The sequence below is a fragment of the Heterodontus francisci genome, chromosome 16 (assembly GCF_036365525.1).
Source record: "Heterodontus francisci isolate sHetFra1 chromosome 16, sHetFra1.hap1, whole genome shotgun sequence".
In the NCBI taxonomy this organism is placed as follows: domain Eukaryota; kingdom Metazoa; phylum Chordata; class Chondrichthyes; order Heterodontiformes; family Heterodontidae; genus Heterodontus; species Heterodontus francisci.
Genome location: NC_090386.1, coordinates 58,521,617 through 58,542,924, shown reverse-complemented (window position 1 = coordinate 58,542,924; position 21,308 = coordinate 58,521,617). Strand labels below are relative to the sequence as shown.

At 43.2% G+C, this 21,308-nt stretch overlaps 1 protein-coding gene across 4 annotated transcripts in view; it reads left to right on the top strand.

The window, feature by feature from the left end:
* Window positions 1-21,308, top strand: part of helz2a (helicase with zinc finger 2a) — a 163,866-nt gene that overhangs the window by 49,499 nt on the left and 93,059 nt on the right. The window lies entirely within an intron of this gene.

Genomic DNA, 21,308 nt, shown 5'->3' with positions numbered 1-21,308 from the left:
GCACAGAACAAGAAGCAGCGTTCACTAAAATCAAGCAACTAGTGGCAGCAATGCTAGTGCTGAAATACTATGACATAAATGATGAAGTCATCCTGGTCCTTCCCGGTATCACTTATACCAAAAGATCATCAAGGTACACAACGCAATTGCTCACTCCAGCAATCGTCTGGTTGGTCAACCTTTGAGATGTAGCTAGTGCATTTTTCATACCAAATGGCATGATCTTAAACTGAAATAGGCCATCTGGGGTCACAAAGGCAGAAATTCCTTTAGCTTGGTCAGTCAAGGGAACTTGCAAATAACCTTTCATCAAGTCAATCTTGCTAATAAAGACTGAATATCAATGCAATCCTCAAGTTGTGGGATTGGGTAAGAGTCTGTTTTATTTACTGCATTCACTTTCTGATAATCATTACAAAATCTTTTGTAACCATCTGGTTTTGATTTTAGCACCACTGGTGAACTCTAGATACTTTGACTAGGTACAATTTGATCATTCTTTAGCATATATTGAACCTCCTCTCTGATCTGAGCCAATTTTTCAGGATTGTGATAAGAGTTCTGTTTAATGGGTGTAGCTGGTCCCACATCAACTCCATGAATAGCCAGAGGCATTCAACCTGGCTTATCTGCACATATGGCTTTAAACTCTTTTAGTAGTTCTGCTATATCCTTTTATGCTGTTAAGAAAGATACTGTAGAACTGTATCAAGATTTTTTAACACTTCTGTGTTTGCCAGTTTCACCACAGGGGTTCAATCAGAGAGTTCTCAGTCTCTGCCCCTTTCTCCAGTTCCTCAAAAATAATACTATCTTTAACCTTCTCTTCTGTTATCTGATGTACATTTCCTGGCACCCAAGGTTCACAGTCATCGTATCATTTCAACATATTCACATGACACACCCTTTGACTTTTCTTACTTTCTGGAGTGCTAACCAGATAGTTTACCTCACTGAGTTTCCTCTTAATGAAGTAAGGTCCACTGAACCTAGCTTTCAATAGTTCCCCTGGCAAAGGCAACAAAACTAACGCTTTGTCTCCAGGCTACAAACTGCATGTCTTAGCTGTTCTATCCGCTTGGGTTTTCATCATTTGCTGAGAAATCTTGAGATTTTTTTCCCCTTCACAAGATTTTGTGAGTTTCTTTCGAAATTCTAGCACATAATCTAAGAGGATAGTTTTCTCTTCCTGTGCTACAAATCTCTCCTTAATAAGTTTAAGGAGACCCCTAACTAAAGGGCTGCTCGGGTATGAAATTGAAACCCAACCCGGGCCTGACCCGACCACATCCAACCCGGACCCGACCCGGGCCCGAGTCCTTTGATGTTTTCCCACGCCTGACCCGACCCGACCCGACTGCCATAATAAAGTTAATTTTGAAGATTACTTCCCTCCCTGAGCAAGGCAGCACTGTGTCTATGTCCAGCCCGACCCGACCCGAGCCCGAATGCCGGATCCGGAAGAGAAAGCCGACCCAACCCGAACCCGACACATGTTGTCGGGTCTGGTCGGGTTCAGATTTGGTAGCCATGTTTTACCCCTAACCTCATGCCCATAAACCAATTCAAGTGGATTGAAACCAGCGGACTCATTTGGTGTGTCCCTGGTGGCAAATAATAAAAATGATATCCCCTTATCCCAGTCCTGAGGATACTGAAAACAATAAGCCTTTATCTTACTTTTTAGGGTTTGGTGATACCTTTCCCAAGCACCTTGTGACTGTGGATGATAAGTGGACAATTTGAGCTTTCTCACTCCCAAATTACTCATGACCTCTTGAAATGCTCCTGACATGAAATTTGACCCCTGATCTGACTGAATTTCTTTTTAAAATCCATATTTATTGAGAAACTGAATTAACCCCTCAATCGCAGCTTTCGCTGTGATCTTTTTCAAAGGTATTGCCTCTGGAAACCTAATGGAAAAATCTATGATCATTAGCAGAAACTTGTGACCTGACTTAGTTCTGGGTAAGGGTCCAACACAATGTCCAAAAACCTTCCTAAATGGTTACTTCAAAAGCAGGTATCAGATTCAATGGGGCTGGCTTGATCGAAGGCTGTGGCTTCCCAACTACCTGTCATGTATGGCAGGTTCTGCAAAATTCAATCACATCCTTATGCAAGCCTGGCCAATGAAAATGCTGTTTGTTTTATTCTGGCCTGAGTCTTTTGAATACCCAAGTGACCTGCCGCTGGGATCTCATGTGCAATTCTCAAAATCTCACTGTGGTACCCTAGGGAACAACAGCCTGATGAACTACAGCCCAGTCCTCATCAGAGGGCCTCTGGGGAGGTCTCCACTTTCATATTAGAATATAATTCTTAATATAATAGCACTCAGGGACCTTTTCAGCTTCTGCTTCAGAACACCCCATTTGAGACAAACTTCATAAGTCAGGATCTGTTGTGCCTCAATCAAAGATGATCTGCTGAACAATTCACTATTGTTAACCTAGGAGTCTTTTCCACCCACATCACCATCCAAATCCTTGCAAAAAGTCTCAACCAACCAAATACCCAAATTGTCCTCCATAGCAACTGAATCCTTATCTTGTTTAAACGTATGAGCTTCGGATCTTGTCACTACACAATCTGGGAATATTCCAGGAAATTCCTCCTGCAAAACTTCCATTTCAGCAACCTCATCTGGTTTTTCCAAAATTACTGGATACCTATCCCCAACTAAATCATTCCCTTGTATCAAATCTACTCCTTCGATGTGCAAATCCGGGATGATTCCCACTGTTACTGGACTAGTAACTAAATCACATTGCAAATTAATCTTAGCAATGGAATGAATAACTAACCCCTCAATGTCCCGTACCATGACTTTCTCATTCATAGCACTATTTGAGGAAGATCTTCATCCTTTGCGACCATTGATGACAGAGTCGCCCCTGTATCTCTAAGCAGCACAATTGGCTTGCCTGCTTCATCTGACCAATATGGGGACATCGTACTCCTAAGCAGAAAACTTCTATATCCTTCAGGGACCTGACCAAATTCATTAGCACACGAGTGGACACTTCTGTTCCCTAGCCAACATCGCCAAAGACCGACAATGCCACCTATTGGGCCATCCTTTTCAGGCCAGGCTTTCAGTAACCCACTAGAGCTTCGGGCTTGCCTTTCAATTTCCAGCATTCTGATTTTACATGCCCTCTTTTATTACAAAAATAACATGTGGTCCTTTTGATTCAACCCTAGTCTCCTGACAATTTTTTTTTCACCACCGTGAAGGTTGTCTGTATCCTTCCTCTCTTTAAAACGGAATCTCATCTCATTATCCACTCTCCTATCCTTCCAATTCCTCTGAAAGTTCCCAAACTGGGGCCTGTAACTTGTGCTTTTGTGGGTCAATTCGTAATCATCTGCCATTTCTGTGGCATTCTTTAATTTACAAAATTTATGTTCTTCCAGGTGGGACCTTATACCTGAATGGATACTATGTTTAAATTCCTCCATTAGAATTACTTCCCAAAGGATTCAAAGTCTTGCACAATCTTCAGCAACCAATGCCAATAATCAAATATCATTTCTTTCTCTCTAGCAAATTCCATAAATGTCTAACCCTGTTTCTTTTTTAAATTCCTGAATTTTTGCCTGTGAGCCTCTGGTACCAAATCATAAGCATTGAGAACTGCACTTTTAACCACTTCATAATCACTTGACTGTTAACGCTTTTCCCACTAACACACTTTACAATAAAATTGTCCATCTTTCCTTTGGCCATTGCAACTTGATAGCAATTTTTTCAAAGGATGTAAAGTATATTTCAACTCCTTCGTCACTGAATTTAGGCACTAAATATATATTCCTTGCCAAATCAAAACCCAGGAGTTAAATTGGATTCATCCTTAAACCTCCCTGTCACCCTCTGTCCGTGTCATCTAAGCTTTTCCTTGTCCAGTTCAAATTCCCTGGCTTCTGTTCCTTTTTGGAACTCTTTTTCTTTCTCCTTGAGTTCAAGCTTTCTCATTGCAAGTTGTAATTATCTTTTTCCCTTTCTTTTTCTTTCTCTTTGAATTTAAGCTTTTTTAGTTCAAGTCGTAATTCTCTGTCCTTTTTCCTTTTGTCTTTCTTCTTTTTCAAGTTCCAGTTGCCTCATTTGTAGTTGAATTCTAGGTAACTGAATCAGAGAGCTACCATGATCACCCTTTCCTCAAGGTTAAAATGCCGAGCCAACACTTCAACAATTTCTGCCTTTTTGGTTTTTGATTTCAAACTAACCCTCCCCCACTTGCTTGCTACAGTCATTAATGCACCCACTGTTAACTATGTTAAATCATTGAGAGTCAAATTTTCTCTTTTGCAGAGGCTTGAGCATTAAAAGTAGACATGCTGACCCTTATAAGTATAGCAAAAGTAATTATGAAATCTAGTTTTTTAAAATTCTAGCATATTCGTATCCCGGATGAGCCCCCAATTTGTAATGACCTCAGTGGGATCATTTAGGTGAAAAATCTGAGATATGAAGCCCCAGCCCAATTTATAGAATTACACAACAAGATTTCTTGCATGTTTTATTATAACAACCAAACTAAAATTAATCCCCATTAACTAAATAGTACTTTGCAAGTAGCTGATACGACAAGTCACAAAGGAAGGTATTTTCTTTACTTATTAACATGCTTAAAAACTTCACACCACACTTATACATTACACAGTCCTTTTTGATGGCAAAATCCTTTGCTGTTAAAAGTCTCAAGCTCGTCCCAGTAGCAAGTTGGATTTCCTGAACCTTTTCAAAAACCAATGTCCTCTTTGCATACTTCTCCAAGCACTTTTGATATGGATGTCTGTGAATGAGGCATTTCCTGCTGATCCTGCTGGTCTTCTACTTCTCTGTAAGCTTCAACTTTCAAAATAGGTTCAAGTATTTGGAGCCTTTTTTTGTCTCATGCTTCTGAGAGCGGGTGTTCCCTCTCTCCCTCTCTCTCTCTCGAGCTGTCACTGCTGGTTGTCTTCCTTTCTTACAGCCTCCCTCGAGGCCGCAACTGCTGGTTTCTTCTCTTCCAGCCTCTTTGCCTTCAGAAAGCCTGTGAAATTTACTTGGACTCTAAAGTCAATAGCTTATTGTACTGCTCCAAAAATGCAGAGTCCAAAAGTCTGGTTTCACAGAGGCACTTAGCCATCCATTGTTCCCAGGCGTTAACAGCTGCCTGGTACATTTACATTTTCTGAATTACTGACTCCTTTTACCACCCGGAAGTCTGGGAGAGCAAAACCCATTGTACTTCAAGCGTTAGCCCCACAGTCTCTGCTTTTCAAAAGAAAGTCTCTGATCTGTGTTCTCTGTTGTCCTGGTAACCAAAATTCTGCCTTGTCCTTTTGCAGTGTGGAGGTGAGGTCACCTGACCTTCCAGACTTTTATGCATAATCATGTTTCAAGGTCCAGTGTTCATAACAGAGTCATCAACCTTTACAACCAGCTGTCAGCTCATCCAAAGTAAAAGGAATTTAGTGACTGACTCTGATTCTGAAACAATAATGTAGCCATAGATATTTTAGTGATAATATTATCACGCACACCAGAAGTGCAATGATACAAGCTATGGACTAACTCTAAATAATTATGGAAAATTGACTTTGTATTTTAAAAAATAAACCTTTATTTTAAATGTGAACAATGTTCCAAATGGCTACCGAAGGAAAAGGGACTGGTCTTTGGGTATTCAAACTGTCTGACAAAGCCAAAGGACATATCTTCAAAACTAAGAGGTGTCAATTGCACCCCATCCTAAAACATTCCAGAATTGAAAGTCTTCTTCTGAAAAAAGAAGGTGTGAAGTAGCCATTGTACTATTGTACGATCGTGATGGGGGAGAGATAAGAATGTCTCCTACCAGGAGGTGAGGAGTAACAGAGATTTACCTTTAAAAAAGATAGCCTAAAACCAGAGAGAGAGAGAGAGAAGAAACATCCAGCAAGCCTGAAGGCATTTGTCCTGCTGTAAAATCCTGAATCTACATTAGACAGCAGTGAACCAGAAGTATCCCACTGTCTTCAACTGAACTTTTAATCAAGAGAGAAATCTACAATCATGTCAGGCCTGCACCCATCGAGAACTTGATTTCCAAGAGAATTCAACAGGCTTTTTAAAACCTACAAGACCTCTAAGATTGTGGAAAAATAAACAAACAGGCTTTCTTGCATTTTTCTGTTTTTTCTCTACGGTGCTAGAAACAAAAGAGTGGCTACATTTAATGCTAAGGAGTTTGTAGAGCAGGGAGAGATATCCCATGATAAGTTAAACAAATTAAGTGTTGAAGATTTAAAAAGCTTAGGTACAGAGGTGGGAATCACTTTCAGACAAAAAGCAAAGAAATCTGAACAGGTGAAAACTCTAGCCAACCATTTTAAACATACCCCTGCACTAGAAGAAGAAAGCCTAGAATCAGAGTCTGAAAAAAATCATTCTAGCTAGAATCCAGTTACAGATAAAAAAGGAACAGATGCAGTTTCAGAAGGAGAAAGAGGAAGGAGAGCTGCTATTGAAAATGCAAGGGAGGCAGTTTCAGAAGGAGAGGGCGCAGCCAGAAAGTTTGAGCTAGAAAGGCTACAAGCACAAAATGAGCATGTTACCAGCCACTCAAACTTTATCTCCAATTCAGAGCAAAACTTTGATGTGCTGAGACACTCGAGACTAGTGCCAAAATTTAATGAGGAGGAGCTTGAGTCATATTTTATTTCATTTGAGAAAATAGCTACCAGGTTAAATGACCAAAATAATTTTGGACTCTCCTCTTCCAAGATGAGTCTGTGGATAGGGCTTGTGAAGATTTTTCCGTTATCAGAAGAAAGTTCCTCTGATTATGAAATAACTAAAACTGCAATTTTGAATGCATATGAGCTGGTACTGGAAGCATATAGACAGGAATTTCGACACACCTGAAAAAGATCCACACAGACTTACATTGAATTCGAAAGAATTAAACATATGGCTTTTGATCACTCAATACAATCTCTCAAGCTAGAACCCTCATATGAAAATTTGATGAAGTGATGTTGCTGGAAGAGTTTAAAAATAGCATCCCGAGTAGTGTAAGAACCCACATCAAAGAACAAAGGGTCACAAGAGTAAGGGACGCAGCTAAAATGGTGATGACTATGAATTAAACATAAATCCCTAACTCAGAATAAATTTGGGTCTAGTAACCCTTACAAACTAGGGAGAGATAGCGGGGATGCAGATGAAGTAGAAATGGCTTTGAGAGAAAAGGAGAGTAGGGAAGGAAACCCGATCAGTCTCCAACTTTTAAAAGAAGGAACCCAAGTGATAAACCATTAGGGGATCTGCCCAACATGTTTCTAGTGTGACAAATCGGGGCTTGTCCAAGAAAATTGGCGGTATGTTAAAAAAAACCAACAGGATGTGCTGCAGTAAAGCCCAGGTCTGTGGCTTTGAAAGTGGTAAGCCTATGTTCTAATATAACTCAAGAACAGAGCACATACCAGAATTTTTTACACAAAGGAAAAATGGCTCCTTTTGTGTCCCAGGCACCAGACAAGGAGATAACCAAGGGATACTGGTTGTTTTCAAACCCTACTGGCAGCCAAACTGACAGAAATGCCACCGGAAAGCAGAACAAATACCACAGTGTTAGTAAAAGGACTTACTGGCAAATGCTTGAAGGTTCCCTTGGTTAGAATTTACCGACAGAGTAAGTTGGTCACCAGGGTAGTGACAGTCAGAATCATTCCGAGCTTACCCATGCAGGGGATAGACCTATTGCTGGGCAATGACTTGGCAGGAAGCACAGTACTGTACCCAAAGGGTCCAGTACAGTCCATGGAGATTGGAGAAACTGAGGGGAGCAAACAGAACTCCGTACAGCTGAGAGGGCTCAGGAAATCTCAAAAATCACACAGTGGGTGATAGAGCCAGAAGAATTTAAAAGCGCCCAGATAAAGCCAAAAAGATTTAAAGAAGCTAAGATAAAAGCCATAAAGGTTCAAGGAAAAGCACCAGCGATATGGTTAGCTTAAACCTTTTTTAAAGATTTAAATAGGGATGAGGAAAGTTCCCAAGCAGGAAATATAAGAGTGATGGAAATGCCTAATTGAAGTGCCACAGGGGAGTGCAGTGGAAGCTGGATAACCACCTTTGAACAGTAGTGTCCCAGAAGACATGGGGCAGATTAGGGAAACACCTATCTCTGAAGTTAAAGGAAAAGTGAAGGTAACATACCCTAAAGTAACCACACTTGTGAAAATCACAAGAAAGCTAAAAGTGAGGTCAGTATGGATCTACCCACTGAAGAATCAAATGATCAGGTTCCAAATCCAAAACCCATCAAGCCCAACAATTTAGAGTCAGAACTAAACAAGAACAAGGGACAGCAAGAAATCCCAGATGCCTCGATCGGGCTAAAAAACAATGTATTATCAACTATCACCCTAGAAATAAAAGCTATCAATGTTCTAGAACCTGAATGGTTAATGCCATGTATTGTTTAAACAGTGGTTAAGGGGTTAAAGCTTGTACAGACAGGGAACCTTGCTACAAGCTGTAACAGAAATTTGCACACTACAAGCTTCACCAACAATCACATGTTCCTGGAAATTAACATTCCTGCAGTAGTACAAACAACTGCGAGAAAAACAACAACCCCATTTGACCACATGTTAACCAAAAGAAATGCAATTTTTTAATGGTACCTAATCCAAACTGTTATGGCCAAGGCAGGAGTAATGCACTGTCAATTCAGTCCCATCAATCCTCAGGTCGCAGTATTAAAATTTTCCCACCCAATCGGAAAAACAGCCAAATTAAACATTCTAGTAATTCCCAGAATAAAACATACCAAACCAGGTATCTTTAGACAACAAATTAACTATTTATTAAAACTAAATCTTAAACACTATTAAAATAAACCTATGTCTAAAGACCTTATAACTTCTTATTTTAACCTAACTCCCCTATTCACACACATACACTCAAAAATCAACGGGTAACCATTTTTTAAATGATGTTTTAAAAAATTAGCTGTTTCTTAAGAATAAATAAATAACTGTGTTATAAGTCTTTGTTGGTTACGTTCCTGATGGGTGAGGTGTCCTAGTGTAAAAATAATCAAATGCCACTCGAAGTCTCCGTGCAGATTCAACGAATCAATCTTTTAGTAGATAGGCATTCAAAGCACTTTGGCTGCAGCAGACATCAAACAGTTTTGTAAACAAGGAGTATAGCAATGGGTCCACTCAGATTTTAAAACCAATAGTTTCTTAGTCGAAACTTTACTGTGAATTCCAGAAAACACAATCAGTCAAGAGAGATTCAATCTTGAAGCAAAGACTTCTTGGATTGGAAGTAAAGAAAAGGAATTTTGCTATCTCCAGCAATACAAATTCAAAGGTTTTTTTCCTCCTTAGGCAATTTGCATGGCCTGTAGCTTATTGTAGAATTTATGCTGAGAGAAATAGACAGCTCCTTCCTCCAGTAAGCACGCTTCACTGGTGTCTCTCGAAAAGCTGGTTTTAGCTGTTTTTTACGCAGTCAAATTGAAACATTACACCATACAACCTCCTGATTCTCCTGCTGTTGCCTAGGTAACAAGTGCAGATGTGGCACACCGTTCTCAGAAATCTAAAACTTCTCTCTCTGTCTTAAAGGCACACTGTTTCAAACAGCAGAGAAAAAAATACAGTTCTGTGCCAAAAGGAAGGATGATGAAAAAAACTTAAATTTGAACCTGAAATGGCTGCTAAAAACAATGTCAACTGCAGCAGTTGTAAGATGGAGGAGGGAATGAAATGAATGTGTGCAGTGGTGTGACCCTAAATTTTTTAAATTTTCCCCTCTTTCTAAACCTAAAAAGCAGGCACAATAAAAATGAAATCCAAGGAATTTCATTTTTTTCCCTTTTTGGGGGAGGCGTCACATACATCACATGATACAAACTATGGACTGATTAGTTTAAAAAGTGAACAATGGTCCAAAATGGCCACCAAAGGAAAAGGGACTGGCCTTCGTGTATTCATACTGTCTGACAAAGAGGTGAGAAGTAATACTGCTTTACCATAAAGAAGACAGCCTAAAGCTGGAGTGTGTGTGAGAGAGAGAGAGAGAGAGAAAACATCTAGGAGCTTGTGTTCCAGCAATCCAGAAGGCACATGACCTGCTGTAAAATCCTATATCTACATTAAACAACAGTGAACCAGAAGTGTCCCACCGTCTCCAATCAGGAAAGAAATCTACAATCGTCTCAGGCCTGCAACCATCGAGAACTTGATTTCTATGAGAATTCAACAGATTTATCAATACCTCCCCCAACTAAAAGTCTTCTTCCTTTTTTTCTGCTCTATCTGTCTCTTTGGGCTGGATTTCTGCTCTGCCTGAAGGCGGGTTTTGTGATGGGGAGCCAGAGAATCGGAGCAGAATCATCTGCCACGGAACCCGACGCTGTAATGCCGGGTTCCAATCTTCCTGAATGTGACAGAATTCTGTGGCGGCACCTCTACCACTCTGCAATGGGACCATAATTTAAAAATGTTAAATAGCGATCCTACCATCCGTTCGTGATCTTCTGCTTGACGTGCGGCACTCATGTGCCTTGACTACAACAATATATGTTTAAAACAAAGCTAGTTTATTTGACATTTATCCAGAATATTAAACTCCAGTTAATGAGGTTATTAACATAAGCAGAAACAAATTCCATTGGCAGAATGAACATGGTTCAGTGCGGGATGTGATTAACAGCAGAATCAAACCCCTGCAGTAACTTATGAACTCGCTTGAAAAGCTGTCGCCACCGAGGCGAGAGTCTTCGGTGCCTGCAAAGGTTAGGTAAGTTATGCTTTGCTATGCTGTTGGAGTTTTTCAAAATCGGACTTTGCCACTAAGGTTAATCTGCAGATGTGAGGGGAGGTTGGAACTCTGAAAGTGGATACCATTGATGGGGGAGGAAGGGGGGGATCTCTGCAAGTGGCTATCGTTGAGGGGGGGTAAAGTGGGGGAAATCTGCAAGTGGATGTTGTTGGGTGGGGGAGAAGGTGGGGAGCTCTACAAGTGGAAACACTGTTTGGGGGGTGGGTAGGGGCGCAGAACTGGGAAAGTGTACAGGCTGCTTTTGTTGGGGGTCCAGTTCAGGCATCTCAAATGGTAATTCGATGGTCATGATGGCTCGCACTAATTTAAAGGTTGTGAGGGCAATGTCAGGCCATACCATAGAGCCCAGGCCAGAATACTGCTGAAGCAGGTATTAACACAGATCTCTGCCCAGTTAGATGTACTTGACCTTTTGAAGGAATCCAAAGTTACCAGGAGCATAGAGATGGGTATGATCCACCCTTTCTTCCAGGATCCCCTTCCTGTGATGAGGCATCACAGCCAGAAGCGGGCCCAAGAGGCAGCTCCCAGACGTGAGAAGCAGCAGCCTCCAAGGTGCAGAGGAGCCCAGAGATGCCAGCGAATCTATAGGACTCAGATGACATATCTGCAAATGTCTGTGTGCCAGTGCCAGAGATGACTGCAGGTGATCAGAGAGGCCGTCACACAGCTCAGCGCAACCAATGGGTTTTAGTGGTCACCCTATGCCTGTGGCCCTCAAAGTTACTGGTCCTAAACTTCTACACCTCTGGATCATTCCAGGGATTCACTGGCAGCATGTGTGGGGTCTCTCAATCAGCAGTGCACTGCTGCATCAAGCAGGTTATTGATGCTTTGCTCTGGAGGGCCGACGACTCTGTCGCTACAGGATTGACCCTGACAGTCAGGCCGAGAGGGCCATTACTTTTGGTGCCGTTGTGGGATTCCCACAGGTGCGAGGTGTCATTGACTGCACACATGTGGCCATCAACGCTCCCACAAACTAACCAGCCACCTTCATAAATAGAAAGGGGTTTCATTCAATCCATGTCCAAATAGTGTGTGACCACAGAAAGTGCTTCCTACAAGTGTGTGCTTGCTTCCTGGGCAGCTGCCATGACTCATACATACTGTGCCAATCGCAGGTGCCACTGCTTTTCAGTCCCCCCACTCACCTTCAGGGGTGCATTCTTGGGAATAAGGGATACCCCTTGATGACATGGCTTCTGACGCCGGTGAGGAACCCCACCAATGATGCTGAAGACCACTACAATGCCTGTCACGGCTCCACCCAAGCGATCATTGAGCAGGCCATCGGTATGCTGAAGATGTGGTTCCACTGTCTCGATAGATCTGGTGGAGCCCTACAGTATGCACCAGACAGAGTTGGGAACATTGTTGTAGTCTGCTGCATTCTGCACAACATCGCAGTAGAGTGGGGAGGCTTGCAAGATGAAGAGGTGCGGGAGCATGACGATGAGAACAAAGAGGGCACACAAGGGGAAATCAGAGAGCAGTGTTGGAGGCCCGACATGGTGAGCAGCGAACAAGGTAGAGACTGATAATTGAGTGCTTCCAGAATCCATGAACTTCAATAAATATGTTTGCTAACAAAACCACCATCTTGCATGTAGTCTCAAGTCCTCCGCCTCTGTAACATCTGTCTCTCCAGCATGACTGGCAGCAACAAACTGAGCCATTGCCCATGTGACATCATTCATGCAATTACACATCATGCATATTGGCATGGTAATGATGTCAGTGTTCACATTGGCGATACTGTAAGGCTTATAGTGTAATTGAAAGATACATAATCACTCTATGGTGGAATGTGGTTTCCAGACCATAAAGGCTGATGATTGACAGGAAAACACATTTGATTAAAGTATACATGACACATCTGTCTGACCCGTGAATACTCAAATGTGTCAAGGCGTCTTTTTAATACGTCTGTAGGTGCTCCTACGCGGTGTGATCTCTGCGCTGGCAGCTGGACTGGAGGCAGGCTGATAAGGACACCCTTGGCCTGGGATGACTTTGGCGGTCGTCCCTGAGTGTCTGCAGCCTGGAGGGCCCTGGGTGCCTGAAGGCTTCCTGCACTGGTACAGGCCTGTCCTCAGGTGTTACGGCTGCTGGAGCTGGACTCACCGGCAGAGGGGCTGAGGAGCTGGTGTCCACACTCAAATCACCCTGAGGGGAGACCCCAGATGTGGAGCGCAGTCTCTCCTCCTCCCTCTCAAGGCTTGTTGGAACCTCACTGCTCTCCGGAGAAGGACCAGGAGTGGGAACACTCTCCATGCTCCTGGTCCTTCTCTTGCCCTGCCACTGCTGAATTGAAGTTATGGTCAAGGCGAGGGTTTGCAGGTCATGGCACAACTGTGGAATGTGGATCTCCATGAGGATTGCCAACCTTTCCATGGATGAACCCATGCGCTCACATGCCTGGGACATGGCATGGATGGACTCCTCCATTGTCCACTGAAGGCTGCTTATGGCCTATGGCATCTCTGCCAGATGATGCCATACCTCTCCCTGCAGCTCCAGCATGCCCTGTGTTGTTGACACCAGAGGCTCATCATCAGCCTGGGGCTCAGCATGGGCCTGGCCACCCACCGTCCTCCGAATGTCAGAGGCCTCGGCTAAGCTGTTTGGGCGCATGCGTTATGCTCTCATCAGCTTGTGATCACAAATCTAATGCCGATCAGATACCCAAAGAGGTGAGAGTATCTGCGCTGGTGGACGATGCAGGAGTGTCATGGGATGGTGCATCCTCTAAGTGTAGCTCGTCCTCAGAGGTTTTCGTCATTCCCTTGGTGTCCGCAAGCTGTTGCGAGCGCTGCCCTGCAAGATACAATGTGAAGAACAGACATTTAGGTGTTTTGCACATGTTACAACGATGACAGCATTGCGTTTACATATGATACGTAATTTCAATTCATTCTGTGTTTGGCAATAATTACTCTCTTCAACTGGGACCCCAAGCTTGACATGCGATATGGCACATCCTCCTTGGCTCCTGGCTAACTCCAACACAAGAACACAAGAAATAGGAGCAGGAGTAGACTATATTGCCCATCGAGCTTGCTCCGCCATTCAAAACGATCATGGCTGATCTTAGTATTCAACTCCACTATCCCTGACAGAGGCCACAGGTCAGGCACTCCACCCCCCACTCCCATTGGTCCTGAACGCCTCCCTACTGCTGTGGGCCCTTTCTACTGAAATATCAAGCATGCAATCACTGTTAAGTTCCAAAAGTCTCTACAGCACGTCAAAGCTAACATGGTCCTCTATTCTGCACCTTGGGGATGTCACTGCTGTCAGATTGACTCAATCTGTCCTGGGTCTAAACTGGGCGAAGATAAAATGAGGGAGACCGGTCTCACTTATACAGTCAGTAATCTGCTATCATTATGATATGACCCTCCTATCATTACAATGGCTGTGTCAACCGTGTGCCTTTACATTTGTGGGCAAGCGGATCACAGCAAGCTATGTAAAACCACACAACCTACCATGGCTGAGCGTAGGAGGTCATTGACCCTCTTCCTGCACTGGATCCAGCTTATGACGGGTGACCCCACAGCTGTTAACCTCCTCTGTGATCTACATCCAGGTTTGCTTGGTCAGGCGGGAGGATCTCTTCTTGCCATTGCTGGGGAAGAGGCCTTGCCCCCTTGTCCTTGCAGCCTGGAGGAGAATCAGCAGGGAAGGTTCACTGAACCGTGGGGCCACCCTTGCTCTTACGGCTGCCATGTTGGCAATGCTGCCCGGGAGATGTTTGTTGAGATGCAAAATGAATCCAAAATGAAGAAGTGTTGCCGAAACGATCTGCTCTTGAATGCAAGGGGAGTAAACGCACGGCTGGTTTAAAGATGGCACCAACACCTGATCCAACATCCGGAGACACCATTCATGGCGTCATAATGATAGGTGGCTGCCTGCTGGGTAGTCATGGCGACGGACGCAAAGATCACCTGCGGGATGGCCGAAATTTACGCACCCAGCCCACCGGCCGCGTGTGTGCGCGCATGCATGAGTGGATATGGTTGTGACAATTTTGGGATAAGGTGTATTGATCATTAAACAATTGATTTTCTGTTTTTTAAAATCTACAGGAATAACTGTCACTGTCTATTTTGAAAAAAATAAAACACCAAGGGGTTAAACCGTAATAACAAAACAGTAGCACAGTACAGGGTACAGTAGTCAGTTTCTCAGTAATTAAAAAAACCCTTTAAATTCTTTTGAACCTTGCTTATTAGTGTTCTTGTGTCCCAAAAAGCTCCAGCTTAATTTTGGAGCCTCTGCGAAGGCCTGCAAGCAAGTGCAATTAGTGGAAACTGCCAATGATTATTAAATCACTTGGCCTGTGGCCAATTTTATGGGTGGACCAGACTTCTAGCATGATTTTTTTAAACTAGCATAACAGATCACAGAAAATGGATTTGCGCTGGACATAATTTGTGCTTAAACTTCCGCAATCTTTTGCACAGGTTATGTTGATTCTGGCCAAATTGTGCTGAAAAAAAGGTGCAACCGAGCAACTTGCTGCGGTCAGGTAGGGAGTTGAACAGTGGGAACCACCCACATCGCACCACTTGACTGTAGCAAAATGACGGTAACAATATGATCTCTCATTATCATGACATTTCTCATATTGGTAACATGTTAGCAGTAAATTACTACAGGTGGAAGAAGTTTCAGAATCAAACCATCTCCATAAATTATGAATTTAAATTGGATTCTTTAGATTCTTTAGAACTTGAAGCATTTTTTTTCTTTAATCAAAACCCAACTCCGATTCCTTCACTGCTAAAAGATGATATAACTATTGAAAAATAATATCCAATCCATATTGAATTAGGACTGAGGCCAGTAAATTCTTGATAAAAGCTTTTCCAGTCACTGCACTCTTTGGACTGTCACTAACACACAAACACATATTTGCATTGCAAACATGGATAAAGCCATAGACTAAAGTCTGAAACATTGTTAAGATTACTTAGTGAAATAACCTGACGATACAGCACCCCCATGATGTCCAGATTCACGCAGAACTAAACAGACAAGTAATATACTGTGGAATAAAAGCAAAAAAAAGGAAAAGTATATTCTTGTACCCAATCTAGTTAGTTCAAAGTAAAGAAGGATGACACCATTCCAGGCAATGGAGCAGAGTTTCCGCTTTGGATACAATCGATGATACGGGCACAAATTGCATTCGAAATTGTGCTACTTTTGAGTAATCTTTCTTTTTGAGATCCTGCTCAAACTCATTTGCATTATTGACAAATGCAAAATTTGCCATGGATAGGTTTGTCCCGATGAGGCAAGGAAGGGATGGTAGGGTGAATGAACCTTGGATGACAAGAGATGTGGAACAGCTAGTCAAGAGGAAGAAGGAAGCTTACTTAAGGTTGAGGAAGCAAGGATCAGACAGGGCTCTAGAGGGTTACAAGGTAGCCAGGAAGGAACTGAAGAATGGACTTAGGAGAGCTAGAAGGGGACATGAAAAAGTCTTGGCGGGTAGGATTAAGGAAAATCCCAAGGCGTTCTACACTTATGTGAGGAACAAGAGGATGGCCAAAGTGAGGGTAGGGCCGATCAGGGATAGTGGAGGGAACTTGTGCCTGGAGTCGGAGGAGGTAGGGGTGGTCCTAAATGAATACTTTGCTTCAATATTCACGAGTGAGAGGGACCTGGTCGTTTGTGAGGACAGCGTGAAACAGACTGATATGCTCGAACAGGTTGAGGTTAAGAGGGAGGATGTGCTGGAAATTTTGAATGATATGAGGACAGATAAGTCCCCGGGGCCAGACGGGATATACCCAAGGATATTACGGGAAGCGAGGGAAGAGATTGCCGCGCCTTTGGCGATGATCTTTGCGTCCTCACTGTCCACTGGAGTAGTACCGGATGATTGGAGGGTGGCAAATGTTATTCCCTTGTTCAAGAAAGGGAATAGGGATAACCCTGGGAATTATAGACCAGTCAGTCTTATGTCGGTAGTGGACAAATTATTGGAGAGGATTCTGAGAGACAGGATTTATGATTATTTGGAAAAGCATGGTTTGATTAGAGACAGTCAGCATGGCTTTGTGAGGGGCAGGTCATGCCTCACAAGCCTTATTGAATTCTTTGAAGATGTGACAAAACACATTGATGAAGGAAGAGCAGTGGATGTGGTGTATGTGGATTTTAGCAAGGCGTTTGATAAGGTTCCCCATGGTAGGCTCATTCAGAAAGTAAGGAGGCATGGGATACAGGGAAAGTTGGCTGTCTGGATACAAAATTGGCTGGCCCATAGAAGACAGAGGGTGGTAGTAGATGGAAAGTATTCAGCATGGAGCTCGGTGACCAGTGGTGTTCCGCAGGGATCTGTTCTGGGACCTCTGCTCTTTGTGATTTTTATAAATGACTTGGATGAGGAAGTGGAAGGCTGGGTTAGCAAGTTTGCCGATGACACGAAGATTGCTGGAGTTGTGGATAGTGTGGAAGGCTGTTGTAGGTTGCAACGGGCCATTGACAGGATGCACAGCTGGGCTGAGAAGTGGCAGATGGAGTTCAACCTGGAAAAGTGTGAAGTGATTCATTTTGGAAGGTCGAATTTGAATGCAGAATACAGGCTTAAAGACAGGATTCTTGGTAGTGTGGAGGAACAGAGGGATCTTGGGGTCCATGTCCATAGATCGCTCAAAATTGCCACCCAAGTTGATAGGGTTATTAAGAAGGCGTATGGTGTGTTGGCTTTCATTAACAGGGGGATTGAGTTTAAGAGCCGCGAGGTTATGCTGCAGCTCTATAAAGCCCTGGTTAGACCACACTTGGAATATTGTGTTCGGTTCTGGTCGCCTCATTATAGGAAGGATGTGGAAGCTTTAGAGAGGGTGCAGAGGAGATTTACCAGGATGCTGCCTGGACTGGAGGGCATGTCTTACGAAGAAAGATTGAGGGAGCTAGGGCTTTTCTCATTGGAGTGAAGAAGGATGAGAGGTGACTTGATAGAGGGGTACAAGATGAGAGGCATAGATAGAGTGGATAGCCAGAGACTTTTTCCCAGGGCGGAAAGGGCTATCACCAGGGGGCATAATTTTAAAGTGATTGGAGGAAGGGTTCGGTGAGATGTCAGAGGAAGGTTCTTTACACAGAGAGTGGTGGGTGCGTGGAATGCGCTGTCAGCGGTGGTAGTAGAAGCAGATACATTAGGGACATTTAAGCGACTCTTGGATAGGTACATGGACGATAGTAGAATGAAGGGTAGGTAGGTAGTTTGATCTTAGAGTAGGTTAAAGGTTCGGCACAACATCGTGGGCCGAAGGGCCTGTACTGTGCTGTACTGTTCTATGTTCTATGAACAAAAGCAAAAGGGCAGCGTTTTAAAACTTAATTTGATTAATACAGCTGAAAGTGGGTTTATCACAAAAAAATAAGCATTTTTGATCACAATGTTAATTTACCACCTGTGAGTAATCCAATCTAGAATTGCTAAAAATGACTTTTAAAAAATATACAGAACCATTTTCTAGTTGTATTGGGGTACAGTAGTCAGTTTCTTAGTAATTAAAAAAACCCTTTAAATTCTTTTAAACCTTGCTTATTAGTGTTCTTGTGCCCCAAAAAGCTCCAGCTTAATTTTGGAGCCTTTGCGAAGGCCTGCAAGCAAGTGCAATTAGTGGAAACTGCCAATGATTATTAAATCACTTGGCCTGTGGCCAATTTTGTGGGTGGACCAGACTTCTAGCATGATTTTTTTAAACTAGCATAACAGATCACAGAAAATGGATTTGCGCTGGACATAATTTGTGCTTAAACTTCCACAATCTTTTGCACAGGTTATGTTGATTCTGGCCAAATTGTGCTGAAAAAAAGGTGCAACCGAGCAGAAACTCCACCCCAATATTTCTAAGCGACTGGTACTTTGCTTTCTAGTCCACTTAGGAACAAGTCCTTGACAGCCAATTTCCATTTAATAGTACTAAAATAAAAGCAAAATACTGCGGATGCTGGAAATCAGAAATAAAAACCAGAAATGCTGGAAATACTCAGCAGGTCTGGCAGCATATGTGGAGAGAGAAGCAGAGTTTCAGGTCAGTAACCCTTCTTCAGAACTGGCAAATATTAGAAATGTGAAAGGTTATAAGCAAGTAAATTGTTTCTAATAACGTGCGAGGACCCAACGAGGTATGAGTATCTGTGCTGGTGGAAGATGCACTAGAAAGGTGTGATGGTGCAGGCTCCGCGGTGTCTTCCTCCTCTGAGTCCTCAGGAACTTGTTCTCTGAGTGTGGACTCCTGCCTCTCTGCAGCTGGCACAGTGGGAGACATTAGAGAAGACAGTGATGAGAGATCAGTACACTCAACAGATGCTTCTGTTGCTGAAAATACTGAGATGACAGCTTATGCATTGACAGCTGGTTGCATGGGGAGCATTGCCATGCATTGCCTGAACCTGGAAATGTTGAGATGTCTTCACCCTGTTCGTGGCAGGCACCTGCTGCTCTGTCCCCAGCGTCGCTGTGGCTGGCCACTCTATACCCATCAAGCGCCTGCTCCTCAAACCGTGTCAGAACCACGAGCTGTGGCAGCCCATCTTCCAGGTTTACTTCCTCATTCTCCTGACCATTCATCTCCCTTTTGGCCTGCAAGGTGAAGAACAATGCCATTAGGGCAATGCATCCCTCCCTCTCCACTTGCAGCTTATCATTCGCAGACGATATTGTAGTCTGCACTCCAGTCTCCTGACAGCAGCACTAGGGTTCTCACTTATCCTTATGGGTCAGCAAGGCACTTGAGCACACCACTCTCCCATGGTGCAGAGATCTCTATTGGCATCAGGATGCCCCTCTCTTTTGCATGCTGATAACTGCTGACCGGGTGATGTACTATTTGGGTCCCTTTTGCTACTCACCTTGCCAGACCTAAGATGGACATTGAAATGCTTCCTGCACTGCACTCAGTTCCTCCTCATCACTCCTCTGCTGCTGACCTAGTGTTCCACCTGCAGCCATGTCCTCTTGGTGAGTCTTGTGGGCCTCCTGTTGCTGCTGGCAGGGAAGAGAATGTTACTGTGAGCATTTACTGCCTCCAGCAGGACCTCCAGTGAGTCATCTGAAAAACAGGGGATTGCACTGGCATGGGGCCCCCCCTGCCCACTGCCCTCTGCTCAGGTTGTGATTTTATTTTCCAGCTGAACAGCACCCTCAGCAATGGCTGCTGCCCACTCTTTAAATCAGGCCTGCTGCTTGCTTAGATCCACCTCCTTCCCGTGCCCGCTGCTGCTATTTGGGCGACAAATGGACTCTTGGCCAATCAAGTAATTTGCAAATCAAAATCGTGGCACATGCACATTTCTGCATCGGTGCGGTGTCAGGACCCAGATATCATCAGGACGTCACGGTTCTGACCCAGAAATTGAAATCCCGCCCCACGTGTGGAAGATTCAACTTTGGCAGTAGCTTAAAACTGGCTATAGTGAATCGGCTGCCTGTTATACGTTGCACCCGATTTTCCTTTTTATTGAAGTTAAAAGTTCACCGCTGTCTTGCATCATTATGGAAAGAGGCTCCAGCTTTGAATTCCACTCCCATCCACTATTTGCACTGTGATCACTCTAGATGGTAAATGACAATTTGGACCATGAAGGGGAGGGATCACACACACAGCTCATATGGTTTTTTTGTCATGCTCACGCAAGGAAAAATTATGAACTACATAATATGCTTATGAAACAAACCCAAACAGCCAAAGCGGCCCAGATTCAAACTGACCAATCAGGAGAAAGAATTGTAACTGGCAACGGTGGTGCACAGATGAAGTGAACAATCAGAGCAGAATCACTGTTGGTTTTAATTCAGTTATTAGTTCAAAAGTGAAAATTCCATCTATTCCAGTGAAGAGGAAGGACCCTGCTTAAGATTACCATCTTTAAACTGCATCTAGGCAGAGACTGGAGTTAGCCATGAACTCTCTACCTGAGAAATCGAGCCAGGCTTTCACCATTAAACTGTGACTGAGATATAACAAGAGATGTCTGCAACAATGCATCCGTCTTCTTGAACCTTCCGAGTTTTTTTCTTGTTTTCTTCAGTGCACCAGAAAAAAAGGAAAACCAGACTTGCACTGTTTCAGTCAGGTCTTCATTCCAGGGAAAAAGGAAGTTTTACAGAGAACTCTTTTTAAAACCATCAGACCTAAACGCATATTATCTTTTAATCCCTATCTTTTCTTTTGTGTGTGTATCTATATGCATGTGAGAGTGGGTGAAGTTGCATATATTTTTGGGTGTTATATAATAAACATTTATCTTTCTTAAACTTATGAGAATACCTGTCATTTGTCAGTTTGTTGACCATTAAAACCACTCAGCGGTTAAAACACCTTTTAAAAACATGCTGTCTTCAGTCAGTTGAGAGGTTAAAAAAAGGGAAACCATCCCTAGCAACTCCTATCTGTCCGTAACACTTACAATACACAAAAGGTTAATTAATTGG